Source organism: Chiroxiphia lanceolata, chromosome 6, assembly GCF_009829145.1.
Source record: "Chiroxiphia lanceolata isolate bChiLan1 chromosome 6, bChiLan1.pri, whole genome shotgun sequence".
NCBI classification, from domain to species: Eukaryota; Metazoa; Chordata; class Aves; order Passeriformes; family Pipridae; genus Chiroxiphia; species Chiroxiphia lanceolata.
This window is the reverse complement of record NC_045642.1, coordinates 16627556-16640914: the sequence shown is the minus strand read 5'-3', so window position 1 is coordinate 16640914 and position 13359 is coordinate 16627556.

Here is a 13359-nt window from a genome sequence, read left to right as displayed (position 1 = left end):
ATAACCTAAACCAAGCACTTATATTGAAAACAGGACCCAGGGAAGAACAAGTAACTAGTGGCTCTGCAGGCTGGCTCTCTCTCTCCTGCAAATCTCTTTCACTGATGAGACGGTGCAGGAATAAAACAGAAGTATCTTTCAGATTGTAAACAGCATGTTGGCAGATGAGCGGACATAAGTGTCAGAGATGACATGACTGGCCTTAGCCTCCAAACGTTACTACAGGCTCATATTCATAAGCAGACTTCTGGGAGTTTGTTCAAGCAAGGAAAGTGAGTACATTTGTCACTCCACCAGCAGTGCAGCTGTGCAGGGCTTGCACAGGGTGATTGTCCTAGCACACAAATCCCAGATGCTGTCAAAGTCCCATGTTACCTGACAGAAAAACTGTGGTAGCACTGCTTAAAAAAACAGAAAGGAAAGAAAAAAAAAAAAGAAAAAAAGCCCAAGAACAACTAACTGCCTTTAAAAAAATAATTACTTTTGATGTCTGCATGGCCAGCTGTGGCATCCATCTGCTATTCTCCTTCACAGCATGTTCAATGCTGCTGAAGGTATGGGTGAGAAATCTATGTGGTGGTTTCAAATTCAGCATGTGCCTTGAAATGAGGACTCAGATGGGTGATATCAGTGTGATTGTAGGAGCATCGTTTCTTTAGCCTCAGTAGTGGGAAGACAAAAACCTCATGTGTTTCAGTAACCAACTGTGCTAACAACTACTCAGTTTTATTTAATCCTTGAGTGCTAGTAGAGAAGCTGCAACATGATTGTTTAAAAATCAGTCTTTCATTAAAAATATTTTCTGAGGCTTATTAGTTAAGAAACCAATGTATCTAACGTGTCACAAATAATACATCTGAGCAGACAACATAAAAAATAAAAGCTATGCATAGGCCAAATACCACTTCTGGTTATATTGTGTAACCCAATGGAGAAGATACATGTAAATGAGAACAAGACGCACCCCTATAATTGTAACTGTATAGAATTATAGAGAGCTTTGACCACAAAAAAGTAACTGAAATTGTCAAAATGCTGACTCTGTGCCAGATACCTTGGGGCTGAGTTGGACATCCACTGTGATGTGTTGATGTGTTGTTTAGGGAGAGGACTCAGAGGGAGAAATGTACCTCTGTCCCAAAAACCCCTGCCTTGAACTGGGCCAGATGCCCAAAAGTGGTGTGCTGTATCACAGCATCTCAGTTTATCCCACCACATTTATTCTCCCATGGTTTTTATTGATGCTTTGCCCTTTTTCTTCTTCCCCTCAATGACTCAGTCTTGAACCTACTAAGATGGTGGTGTTACTGCCTTTGAAGTTGAAGCAAGTCCTCCTATCTGTTGGTACTGACATTTTGTGCACAAGACACCCGTGGGTTTCATGCCAGTCCTGAGCTGCCAGTGCTTCCTCTGCCTCTTAGGACACTTGAAGTTTGGATCCCTGAAACCACAACCTTTGTTCATTTGGCTCAGTACAATGCTAGGAAAAAATTTGTGGTGCTACTCCCTTGAAAGCTGATGCTGGCAATGAAAGGAAATTCCTGGATTTGAATGCTTGTCTGTTTACTTATTTATTTACTTTTGTGTTCAGCAGTGGGAAAATATTTTCATCTTTCTCCTTGTCTTGTCAAAAACACTTTATTCATCACAGCGGGCACCAGAGTGCAAAACTGGACTGCAATAATTTCTCCTCATCCCGGATCTTTCTTGGTCGTCAGTGAAATGCTGCAAGGCTGGGAGAAGACCCGTGAGGGATTTCTGAGGATGAAATGACCACCCTCATTTTGCAAGGCCACCACAACCAGCTTATTCCTCCCATTGCCTTGGGACATCGGCTCCATGCCCTGAGATGCTGGTCTGCCACACATCGTTGATGGAGCTGCCAGCGCTCGCCTTGCCTCTCTGAATGGAGAGGGCATGCCCTGCCACTCTGCCTGCTTGTCTTGCCTTTTGCTTTATCCTGTCTGTGAACTCCTGACCTTGATTGCTCCTTCTCCTCGCCCATGCTCCCCTCCCTCTTCCAAACTCCAAGACGGTCTCGTGTTTCTTGGAATTCGGCAGCGTGAGGGCTTCTTGTTGATTGGTATAAACAATCTTAAAGGTCACATTTTCCCCCCCCTGCAGAGGGAGTTAGGGTGTGTGTGTGTCTAAAATAAAAGGCTTCTCTCAAATTAACAACCACAAGGATGTAAACATGGAAGCCAAAGGGAGCTGTTCACTAGCAGTGTGAAATGTGCCAAAGAAGCCTTTCGGGGCTTTCTTAGGAAAGAAAATGTGGACACAAGATGTGGCATGCTCTTGTGGCTGACTGGCAGGGAGAGGTCAGTGTGCCAGAGGATAGTGGCAATCATGCCCAGCATGGATGGTGACTTCGGATTTGAGCAGCTTTGTTTGTGCCAGGGCTGATGCTGGTCATTCTGCTAAGCTGGGGGGGGGGAATGCAGAAGTCGTGGTGGCTTTGAGCTGCAGGGGCAGGAGGCCTGGAGCTGTAGGACACTGGATAGCATTTCACTCAGCCAGGCGCTGGGTGCCATCCAGCTCCTAAAGCCGGTCGGCTGCCTTTGTGGACTTCAGTGAGAATTGGGTCAGAGCCCTGTCTGAGGAGAGGCTTGTGGAAAACAAGCACAAAGCAAATGTAGGTGCTCAGAGCTTATGTCTGCTTTGGGCTGAATCACAGCCAGGTCTCCACTCCAGAGGTTTATGCGCTTGGTTACGTGAGTTCAAGTACAGCGGGGAGTCACAGTCTTGACAAACTTGGTTGTGCCAGGAAAACCCTTTGTAAGTGCAACCTACACTGGGATGAGAATCCTTTAACTGCTTTAGTTTGTCTAATCTGGGGAGAGAGTTTAAATGCAAAAGGACAGCACCTCTTCTTATCTTAATAAATTTTCTGGTATCTGAAGGGCTGTGTGGGTTTAATGTTTTCTAGCCCAGTCCAGCTTGAGAGTTATTAAAGCTGCTTTGCGCTGTTCTCTCCCCTGGTGTGTTGCAGGAGAGGAGGAATGTTTTGGGATGTTGCATGGTAGCCGCTGCCTCTTTGCCAAGGCTTCAGAAGTGAGCAAGCTGAAAAGCTGTATTTCAAAACTGGCCCATGTCTTCAGGAAACACAGCAAAACTTCATATCCCAGCAAACTTCTCTGAACTACAAATTAACATAAGTTCATTGAAGAGAAATCTGTAGAGATTGCTAAATGTGTAGTGATGTCATTCTTAAGAAGTTGCTGAGTAAAAATTGTTGGAAATGAAGAGAACACTGGAGGAAAGTATTAAATATGTCTGCTGAATTTTATTCCTCCTTATATGTCTGTTTTAGCCACTGCTAAAGACAAGATACCCAGTTAGATGAACTTTCAGTCTGGCTCAGTAAGGCCACTCTTTATTTTCTACATCTAACTCAGCTTTCTGTGGTCTGATCCCCTTTCTGAAGGAGATAACTAGGCACAACTTAGTGCAGTGTGCATTAATGGGCATGTTCATAACCCTGTTTATCTTTTCTGGTAGATGTAGGCTAACTAGGGCAGATCTAATTCCAGCACCCAAGACCTGAGAAAGTATTTTGCATGTTTTTTCTAGCCAATTTTCTAAGGAAATACACTTTATGCAAATGTATATTGTATATGAACTTGTGCCCCTGCTTGTCCCTCCACTTCCTTCCTTAAGACTCTTAAACCAGTTTCAATCTGATTTGTGAAGGGAGTAGAGATTTCAAAAATAATCCGGTTTCTACAGATATAGTAAAATTTAGAGCTGGTGAGGAGGCATGTCCCACTAACGGGCGTAAATCTCAGAACTTACTCAAACACAAAAAGTTGCACAGGGAGATGTTAGGAAAAAACTCAGCCATGGGAAATGCTTCCTGGGCTCAGCAAGCATACCAAGGATACCAGCTCTCATTAGATCTTCTGCTTTTTCTCTTGTTTATTTCCCTAAACCTCTGCTCATCCCAGTTCATGTCCTGAATGGAAGCAGAATCTCGGAAAAAGCAAGAAAACAATTTTTTTTTTGGACTGGTATTACAATAGATCTGAGATGCCCAGAGATCAGGATCCCTTTGTTCTTGGGTGCTTTCCATCTCACACACAATAAGAGACAATCCCTGGTCTGAAGAGTTTAAGACACCAGATGCAGGCTGAGGAGGGAAACTGGGTCACCAACTCACACTCCAGGTTTGCATCCTGTCTTGAGGGCTTTGAGTTTGCTTTCTCCCCCTAATCAAGGGTCCTTGGGGCCACGCGGTTCTAGCTGCCCATGTAAGAACTCCTCAAAATCTTGTCCAGATTGTAACTGAGCTTATGATGATGCTAGTGATGCTCTCATTGAGTTAATGCTTGAAAAATGAGGTGCTATTTGCTTCCATGTCTAAACCAAAAATGATTGCCTACGTCCCTCCTCTTGCTCCAGAGAACTTATTTATAAGATGACAAATAGTCCATTTCTATCTTCTGTGGGGTGGGAAAGGAAGGGAGGTGGCAGGTTTGAGAAGATACATTTGTGTTCTAAATTGTATGGGTATTTTAACTATTGTCTGCTTTGTTGGTCTGTTGCTAAAGGGCAGCAAACTTCATTCCTGTTCCCAAATGTTGTGTGGCTGGGAGATGAGATCAGACTGTCTGAGAGTCATTTGCTGATACATCACCTTTGTTTAAATTCCTAGCATGTTATGTTTTCTAACAAAAAAAGTGCCTGAAAGAACTACTGGTGTCCCAGAGTGATTGTAAATGTTGAATTTATCTCAACATGAATTTGAAAACTGGACAAAAATTCCTCAAATTTAAAGTTTTGCTGTAATTTCAGGCTTGATAAGGACTTGATGGGGGTTCATTGAATGAAAATAGTAAATGGTTAGAGAGAGAGGGCTCCAAAGCAACTAAGAAATAAATTACTTATTTGCCTGGCCTTCAGTGCTACAGTGGACAATTCCAAATTATTTTTGCTGAAAAAATCAGTTTTAGTTAAATGGAACACTTCAAGGAGCATGATAATTTTCATAAGCAATAAACTGTTGTAGGACCTGAAATACTAACCCCAGTCACATAAGCACTTGTCAAAATTTGAATTAGTTTTAGCCAAGACTGCTAAAGGGCTTTTAATGCTTTCTGAGTCAAGCATTGTAAGATGCTCCAAAGTGAGATAAATAAAACTACAATTTTCTGTGGGAAATAAAAAAAAAAGATGAAAAAGACCAAAAACTGCTTCTGTGAAGCACCAGTGTCTTTCAAGAGATATACAGTGAGGAGTACAGGTCTGGGATACTTCTCCTGAAGGAAATGCTGGCTCTGCAGAGGAAAGATGAAAAAACTTCATGCCCTGATAATATGAACCATAGTAGGGTTTTTTGCCATTATTTGAATCTTCAGTTTCAAGCAGTCAGGAGAGCTGATACTTTTGGTGACACATCTCATCTCATCAAACACTTTATTTTCTTCCTGTCAAAGTTTTCCACAGGAAATCTCCAGCCAAAATGTAATATTAGGCATGATTCTTCCCTCATTTCCACTGTACTAACACGGTCTGAGTGGTAGGGCTGTTTTTTGCTAAAATCTCAGGCTGTCAAGAACTGGCCCTTCTGCCAGAGTGGAGCGGGAAGCAGTTTGGAGAAGTCTGCATGCATATTTTTGTAAGACATGTCACGCTCAGGGGGAAGTTTGGATCCACAGGATATGGAGGCAAGGCAGTCCACTTCCCCCATGGCAAAGCTTCTCTTTTTTTCGGAAAGTGTCCCTCCCCTGTGTCCTGGCACAGGACTTGGGTCATGCTCAAAATTCCATCCCATCCCTCTGCTTCCTGCCCTTTCACCCATCACAAGAGTGATAAAACACCCATCTGAAGGCACTGTGGAACTGATTGCTCTGTTATGTTTTCAGAAATTAAAAGTTATCTTGCAAAAGCTGGTTCTGTGGGAATTTCAAAGGGATCATACTGATGCGAGATGCTCGGCATCTCAGGACTTTCGGTGTCTGAAATCTTTTATGCTTTGATGAATATCCCAACCTCAATGCTTAGATTCTCTTTTTGCAAACACTGCTGTTTAGCAGCATGAGAAATGGCCAGGACTGTCATGTTTGCACTGACAAAAATGTCCCTCGATGAATAATGGATTCTTCAGGTTTGTGGTTTTGGACTGATAGGCTCAAGCTGAGAAGTTGGACTTCTGGCTTCACAGGAACAGAGGAAACTCTACCTAGGAACAGTTCACCATCCAGATACAAAAGAAGCTGGGCACTTCGAACAGGTCTCTCTTGAAGTTCACTGTATTGTCCTGGGCCACCTGCTCTGGGTGACTCTGCTTGAGCAGGGCAAATTGGACAAGATGACCTCAAAAGGTCCTTTTCCACCTAAACCATGCTGTGATATAGCCTCTTAACTTGGAGTGTATTTCTTAGTCTGCAATGAGTTAATCTGGATGCTGGAAGCAGCGTATCTTTAACAGTACCACAGAATTCCCTTATATTAACCTTTTTATGTTCTATCTACCTAATTTGTATTTAATTTTCATGTTCTGTCATACTACATTTCAGTCTAGACCAACTTGTAGGTAACTAAGCAGAGTTAGAAGGTGATGTCCTGCGAACATATCTGGCAGTCACCCCTTTCAGGTCATCTCTTTAGAGCAGCTGCTGCCTGTTTCTCAGTGCCTCCCAGACCCTTGCCATCCTGTCTGTGGCCCTGGTCAGGCTCAGCATGCCAAAGGAGACAAAGTCTCCTCCCGCATAGCTTGGGCATAGCTTAACCACATTCTTCAATGACTGTTTTTCCCCAGTGACCTTACTCTACAGCTCTGGTGGTCAGTTGACTATTATGCTGCGAGCTTGCCCGCATTCCTCCACCCACTCAGGCAAGCACTGCTCACTGGGAAGGGGCGGTGAGGCAGGGAGGAATCCGACCGTCTGGAGACTTATTCAAGGGAAACAAAAATTTCTGGCCACTGGGACTGTTCTGCCCATCGCTTCTCCAGCAACAGGGAGGTTGGAGCAGCTGCACAAAGAGGGTCTGACCACTGTGGTTGCCACACACCCTGAGGTGACAGGCATTCCCATGGCAAGCCAGCAGGCTCTGCTTGTTGCCACACTGCTTGGCCCTTTCCTCATGTTCAGAGGAAACACCAAAGAGAACAGCCTGGAGAAACCTTCTCAGGACAATTGCCACTTGTCATGTTTGTGGGAGCCTTGCAGTAACAGGTTTGGTTCCTTAGTTCTTCTGCTTTGAAGGCTGTGAAGACTGCTAAGCTAAGGATCTTAAACACAGTAAATCATACAGCTTGTCAGTTTTGAGAACCTTTTAATTTTGACCACTTAATGTGCAACTTCTAAAATAACAGTTTCAATTTCTTATATATGTGTGTGAGAGAGAAAGACAGACCAGGCATGAGCTAGATAGGGAGTTTCAATTCAGATGATTTTACAACTCTGGAGCCAACTCATACAGATTACAGTGGAGAAAGGTTTGTACAGTAAGAGGAGAAGGTTAGAATCCTGCTATTTTATTGCTGCTATGGTAAGATTAGAAATGTTAAGGATTTGTGAAGAAGTGACTGTCAGGAAAATTTATGATTCTCATCACTCAGCCACTCTGCACATCCTGTATATTTTCTGACATACTTCCAACAGCATAAATATTAATAGAGTAATACTGACATTTAGGCCTGGTCCAAGTCTCATTAAATTCAGTGGAAATGCTCCCATTGTCTTCAGTGGAAGATGGATCATGGTCTTGAAAAGGAACAAAGGAGCAGAAAATACCAAGTGGGGCTTCGTGGGGCTAAATAATGTTGTTATCAAATCAGAACTCCTCAGCTTCCTGACTCTGAGCATTTCACTCTGTGACCTTTAACGTTAAGTTATTGCCAAAACAGGAAGAAGAAATTAAGGCTTGATAAGGGTTGAGATGGTCACAGATTTTACCAGCCTCACTGATGGAATGTGACAATTTCTTCAATAGGAATGAGTTGGGCGTGAATTGTTCATCAGTCGTTTTGATTTATTCAACCTTTCAGCCCCGTAGTTTGCAGTGGCAGGGATTACTAGAAACTCAGCGAAAGAAATTCCTTCTCCCGCTTAGTTTATAACATCTGCAGGTGCAGGAAGAGTTACAGAGAGAGGATTAGCTATTATAAAATGGCTCCATTTACTTCATTGACGAGATAGCCCAGAATCAGCAGTGTGGATACCATGTGAGAATCTATTGCAAAAGCTTTTTTGGCATTGAAATATCTCCCTCCTTTTCTAGATCAAAATCTTTTCCCCAAACCTTTCTGCACAGCAATTAGTTACAGCTGTGTTTTGCAAAGCCACCTAGGGAATTTGGATGTCCAGTTCCCATAAAGTTTAATGTGAATTAGGTTTCCAAGCAGCTTTGAAAGTTCAGCTGAGTTAGGACTGAAACCCTTTTGGTTTTGATACAGTTTTGTGCATGGAACCCCTGCATCTCTGGATGACAAAAAAAAAAAAAAAGATATTTTGAGTTTTTGTCATCACCTTACAGAGCACAGGCCTCACTGAAACAGTTACATTGGAGACTGCAGCACCTGCAAAAATTACACTTTGTGTCAAAACAAGCAAAAGTAATTTTTCCAGAATTAAGAGAAATCTGTTAAGACCAGATTTCCAAGATAATCCCTCTTTGCAACCAAATACAGGCCAGGTTTCCAAAGGATCCTTTAATGAAATCACAAATGTTGCATCCCAGTGCACTGAGTTTTCCTGAAAATCTGGCCAAGGATGGAGTGACCGCAGAAGACTCTGTACTCAGAAGTACCTAGCAAGTTGCAGGCCAGAACAAGCTGTAGGGTACGTTTTCCTGGAGAGCTTATCAGCGAATGTGTGAACTTTGCCAACTGTGACCACCACCAGAACTTCCAGTTCCTCCTCTTGTCAATTAAGAGGTTACTGTCTGATCTGTAAGGTACAAGTACAGGCAGGCAGCCTGTCATATCTACTGTTTGAAGAAAAAATATACAGGGAGTAACAAACAGAAGATCCAAGTGAAACAGCTCAAGAATGCGAGAACAGCTCAAAAATGCTCAACTGCAAGAATGAAAGTGGGACTTGCACTATGCACCACACAACAGTTTCCTTGCTACCAGCATCTGCAGAGGTGATAGCTTCACTATCATCAAATTATGGCTTAAGAGGACAGAAAGGTGGAGAGGAGGGAAAGGAGAAGCCACTTTAGTGCAACTAGCTGGTGCAGAAGCCTCATGAAAAGAGATTGGTTATTTAAGCTGCAGACTTCTCAGAAAAGGAACACTAGAAATATTTCCTGTAGCTACACCAGGGGTCTACAAATCTTAGCCAGCAATCTGGAGCAACATTGGTAAACAAACATGTACTGAAAAAAAAAAACAAACCAACATATTTTGAGAAATAGGTCCAAAGCAACTTGGATTACTAGCTTTCCAGTGTTAGTACTCAGTGGCCACAAGAGCAATAAACCAAAAAGATTCCCCTCTTAGTTGAAAACAGAAGCAGCTGTTTATGATCAGTCCTGTTAGGAGCCTCTAACACCATAAAACCAAACCTACAGTGACCTCAGTGAATTTTGGGGGGCTACAAAGTATATGCGTGTTTGCAATGCTGCAGTAGAGAGGAGAAGCCAGCTGAAGGATTTGTACCATCCCCCCCACATCTTCTGTTTAAAAGTTAAGCTGCACATTAGTCCTCAAAGAACAGAAATGGAATGCTGCATTTTTTTTAACTCTTGTCCTACTGTTTGCAATATTTGTCTGCCAGGCTTTTTACTTTTTTGTATCTCTACCCCCTAGAGTTCATGGAGTTCCTTGGCTGCCATGACATTAGCAGGTGCTGATGGAAAAGGTCATGAGTACTCAGGGGTGGCTTTCTACTCAGGTATGACATGAGTAAAGGGATTTCATGGTGCTGGTTGGTCAGGCAGAGTACACAGAGAAAGCAGAAGACCTGGTCTCCCATTTTTGTCATCTTTTATAACACCAAGCTGTCATCTACTTATACCTTAGAGGGAAGGGATGCCATCCAGAGGGACCTTGGCAAACCAGAGAGGTGGGCCCACGAGAACCTCATGAAGTTCAACAAGGCCAAGTGAAAGACCCTGCATCTGGGTCAGGGCAGTCCCAAACATGCATGCAGGCTGAGTGATGAGTGGATTGTGAGCAGCTGTGCAGAGAAGGAGTTGGGGGTGTTGGTGGATGAAAAACTGGACATGACCAGCAATGTGTGCATTCAGCCAAGAAACCCGACTGCATTCTGGGCTACATTAAAAGAAACGTGGCCAGTAGGTTGAGGGAGGTTAATCCCCTCTCTACTCCAGTCTCATGACACCCCATCTGAAGAATTATGTTCAGCTTTGGGGCCCCCAGCATAAGAAAGACATGGGCCTGTTGGAGCAAGTCCAGAGGAGGCAATGAAGATGATCAGAGGGCTGGAGCACCTCTCCTCTGAGGATAGGCTGAGAGAGTTGGAGTTATTTAGTCTGGAGAAGGGAAGATAAGCCTCTGGGGAGACCTTCTAGCAATCTTCCAAATACTTAAAGGAAGTCTACAGGAGAGATGGGGAGAAACTTTTTATCAAGGAGCATTATGAGGAGTAAAGGTTTTAAACTGAAAAGGAGTAGATTTATATGAGATATTAGGAAGAAATTCTTTACTGTGAGGGCAATGAGAAAATGGGACAGGTTGCCAAGAGAAGTTGTGGATGCGTCATCCCTGGAAGTATTGAAGGACAGGCTGAATGAGGGTTTCAGCAACCTGTTTTAGTGGAAGATGTCCCTGTCCATGGTATAGGGTTTGGAACTAGATGATCTTTAAGGACCCTTGTAATCCAACTCATTCTATGATTTTGATGGCTTTCAGATAAATAATGTTGCTTGGATGCTGTTAGCCAAATCTACTTTGATCAGTTGTGTTACCAAACATTGTCTTATTTTTTAGCTCCAAAGAATGCCTTTTTTGTCCCCTGCAATTTTATTTTATTTTTTTTAATTAATTTTTTTTTCCAGAACTTTTTCAGAAAGCTGTTGGATATTTTTTACAGAGTATTGCTTAATGTGATCTGGATGTTGTCAGGTGGGTTCAAGTACTTGTAAGTCTTAACCTATGTCAGGAAGAAGATCAGTGTGACTTAGGTAAACACACATGTCTAGTTGAGGGTTGTGGTGCTTAGTGACTCTTTGTTCAGCTTTACTCAACTAGGAAAACTTTTTTAGTCCTTAGAAAGGTCAGATGCCAAAAAATAAGTGTAGTGGTCTAAAAGAAAGGTGCCCATTTCATGAAGGTGAAGCTCAGGGCTGGCCAGTGCAGAGGTGAGTTGCGGCTTCGTTTGCCATGCAACCCTTTTCCTCTGCATGAAACAAAAGTTCCCTCTCCCCACCCCCCTTTGCATTATTTCCTCTCCTCTCTTTTTTCTCTTCCTGTCAAATATTTAAGCAGATATTTCCTTTCTGGTGGTGTGCCAAGGAGCATTCCAACTCTACCCCCTTTGAAAATAAAAAGGCTGACCCCCATTTCCATAACCAAGGAAGGGACAGGTAGCCTTTGTTTGTGTTTCAGAGCATGACTGTTTTTCCTAGATTCCCATCAAAAGAAGAGAAATGATGCTGTTATTCAGAGGAGGAATCGGTCAATGACCCCAGCAAATGCAGTAACAACGGCAGCAAAACGGATGGTATGAGCTGAACGCTTTTTGGTGATGAACCTTCTGGCTTTGGCCAATTCCTTCTCTTGCCCTCTTCCTCTCCTCTCTCTACAAGATTTCCCTATTTTCTTGTGTTTAAGGCACGTCAAACCCTGGAATAGCCCTCACAGGCATTAGTCACCAGTGATTAAAATAGCCACTAAGCAGGCAAGAGACTGCAATGATTTGTGCTAAATTGAGTGTATCACTGTTTGTAGCAAGGGTTGCTAATTTGCAAACCTCTCTTGTTATTATCGTTGTTTTTATATAATAGTGCCAAGGGGCTCCAGCTGACATTAAAGTTCCATTTCATCCACTGCTGTACAAAAGCAGAGAGTAGAAGAGTTTGTCATCTAGATGGGCACTGTTAAGAGTAGGAGAATTGAAGGACTATCTGGTCCATACAGCTGAAGCACAGAGGTCCCATTGGAAGAGAGGGAGAGGGAAAAGACCTACCCAAGAAATGGGCTTCGGTGCCCCCAGCTCTGAGCAGGTTCTCAAGCTGGGTGACTGCTCATCAGCTTCCTGCTAGCAGCAGGGATCTTGGTGACCTGGTGGTGCAGGCAGAGCTCCTGCCAAAATGGGTGCTGTGCTAGGGGTGAAGGTGGCACTTTTGTGAAGCCACAGAGTATGCAAAGATGGAAAGAAATCAGAAGCACCAAACAAAAAGGCCATTCTGTTGGGGATTTGTGACAACAAGCTCATTTGAAAGGGCAAACTTTTCACCTTGGTCCAGAGAAGTATATCTGAAATTGTAATTGCAGATGTGTACTTGTCTTTCCCTGCCTATAAGATGAAGACAGTAGTGTGACCTCACAGGGACTGCGTGTGGTTTAAGGGCTCAGTTTTATACATGTGCATGATCTTGGACTGTTCCTGGTGACCTGAGTGCGAAGTCCATGTGCTAATAAGAGTGACTTATGTAATATAGTGACTGAATCTATTCATTAAATACATCAGGTTCCCCTCTAGTCAAAAGTATCACTAGTGGTTAAGGTTTTCATTTCTAGCACCTAGAGAAAGCTGTAAGGATTTACCCCAGTTTTAAGCCCTTTAACTCCAATAGCAGAAAAACCCCAAAACGCTGTGGTTTTTATTGCTTGAAGTCTTGGATTCTGTCCTGCCAATGGCTCATGGATAATACATGTTTTTGATGCAGAACAGAAATTGGAATTCATGTAAGAACAACTTGGGTCAGGCTGTGAGCTGTGAGTATATCAGAAGGGCTTTTCCCTCTGTGTATCTGCGTCCAGCTGAGAGGAAGTAACAAAGAATGTGTTTAAAATCAATGGAATTAGTCAAACTTCTTTGACGCATAATAAAGATTTATATTTTTTGAGATTTTAAGTGAAGTTTTGGCTATGATTTTGTTTTGTCTGCAGTAGTCACATATCTCTAACTGTATAATAAACTACAAGATCTAAGTGGGATTGCTAGAGTTCTGTGTTGCTCTGCAGCAAGCAACACTCCAGCTGCCCACACTGACAGTAATAGTGGTGGTTTTATGGAGAGGGCACATTTTAAGTATTGGTTGTTAGTTTGTGTGTTAACGTGTGGTGAGTTGAGTTAAGTGCAGAAATTAACTTGCAGTAAGTTTTAATGCAGCAATACATAATTTGAGGCAGCTGTCACCAGATTAAAACTGTGAGCACTTTGCTCACAGTGAAGAGGATCCCTGATTTGGGAAAGCTGCTAATGAAGCATTGAATGATGA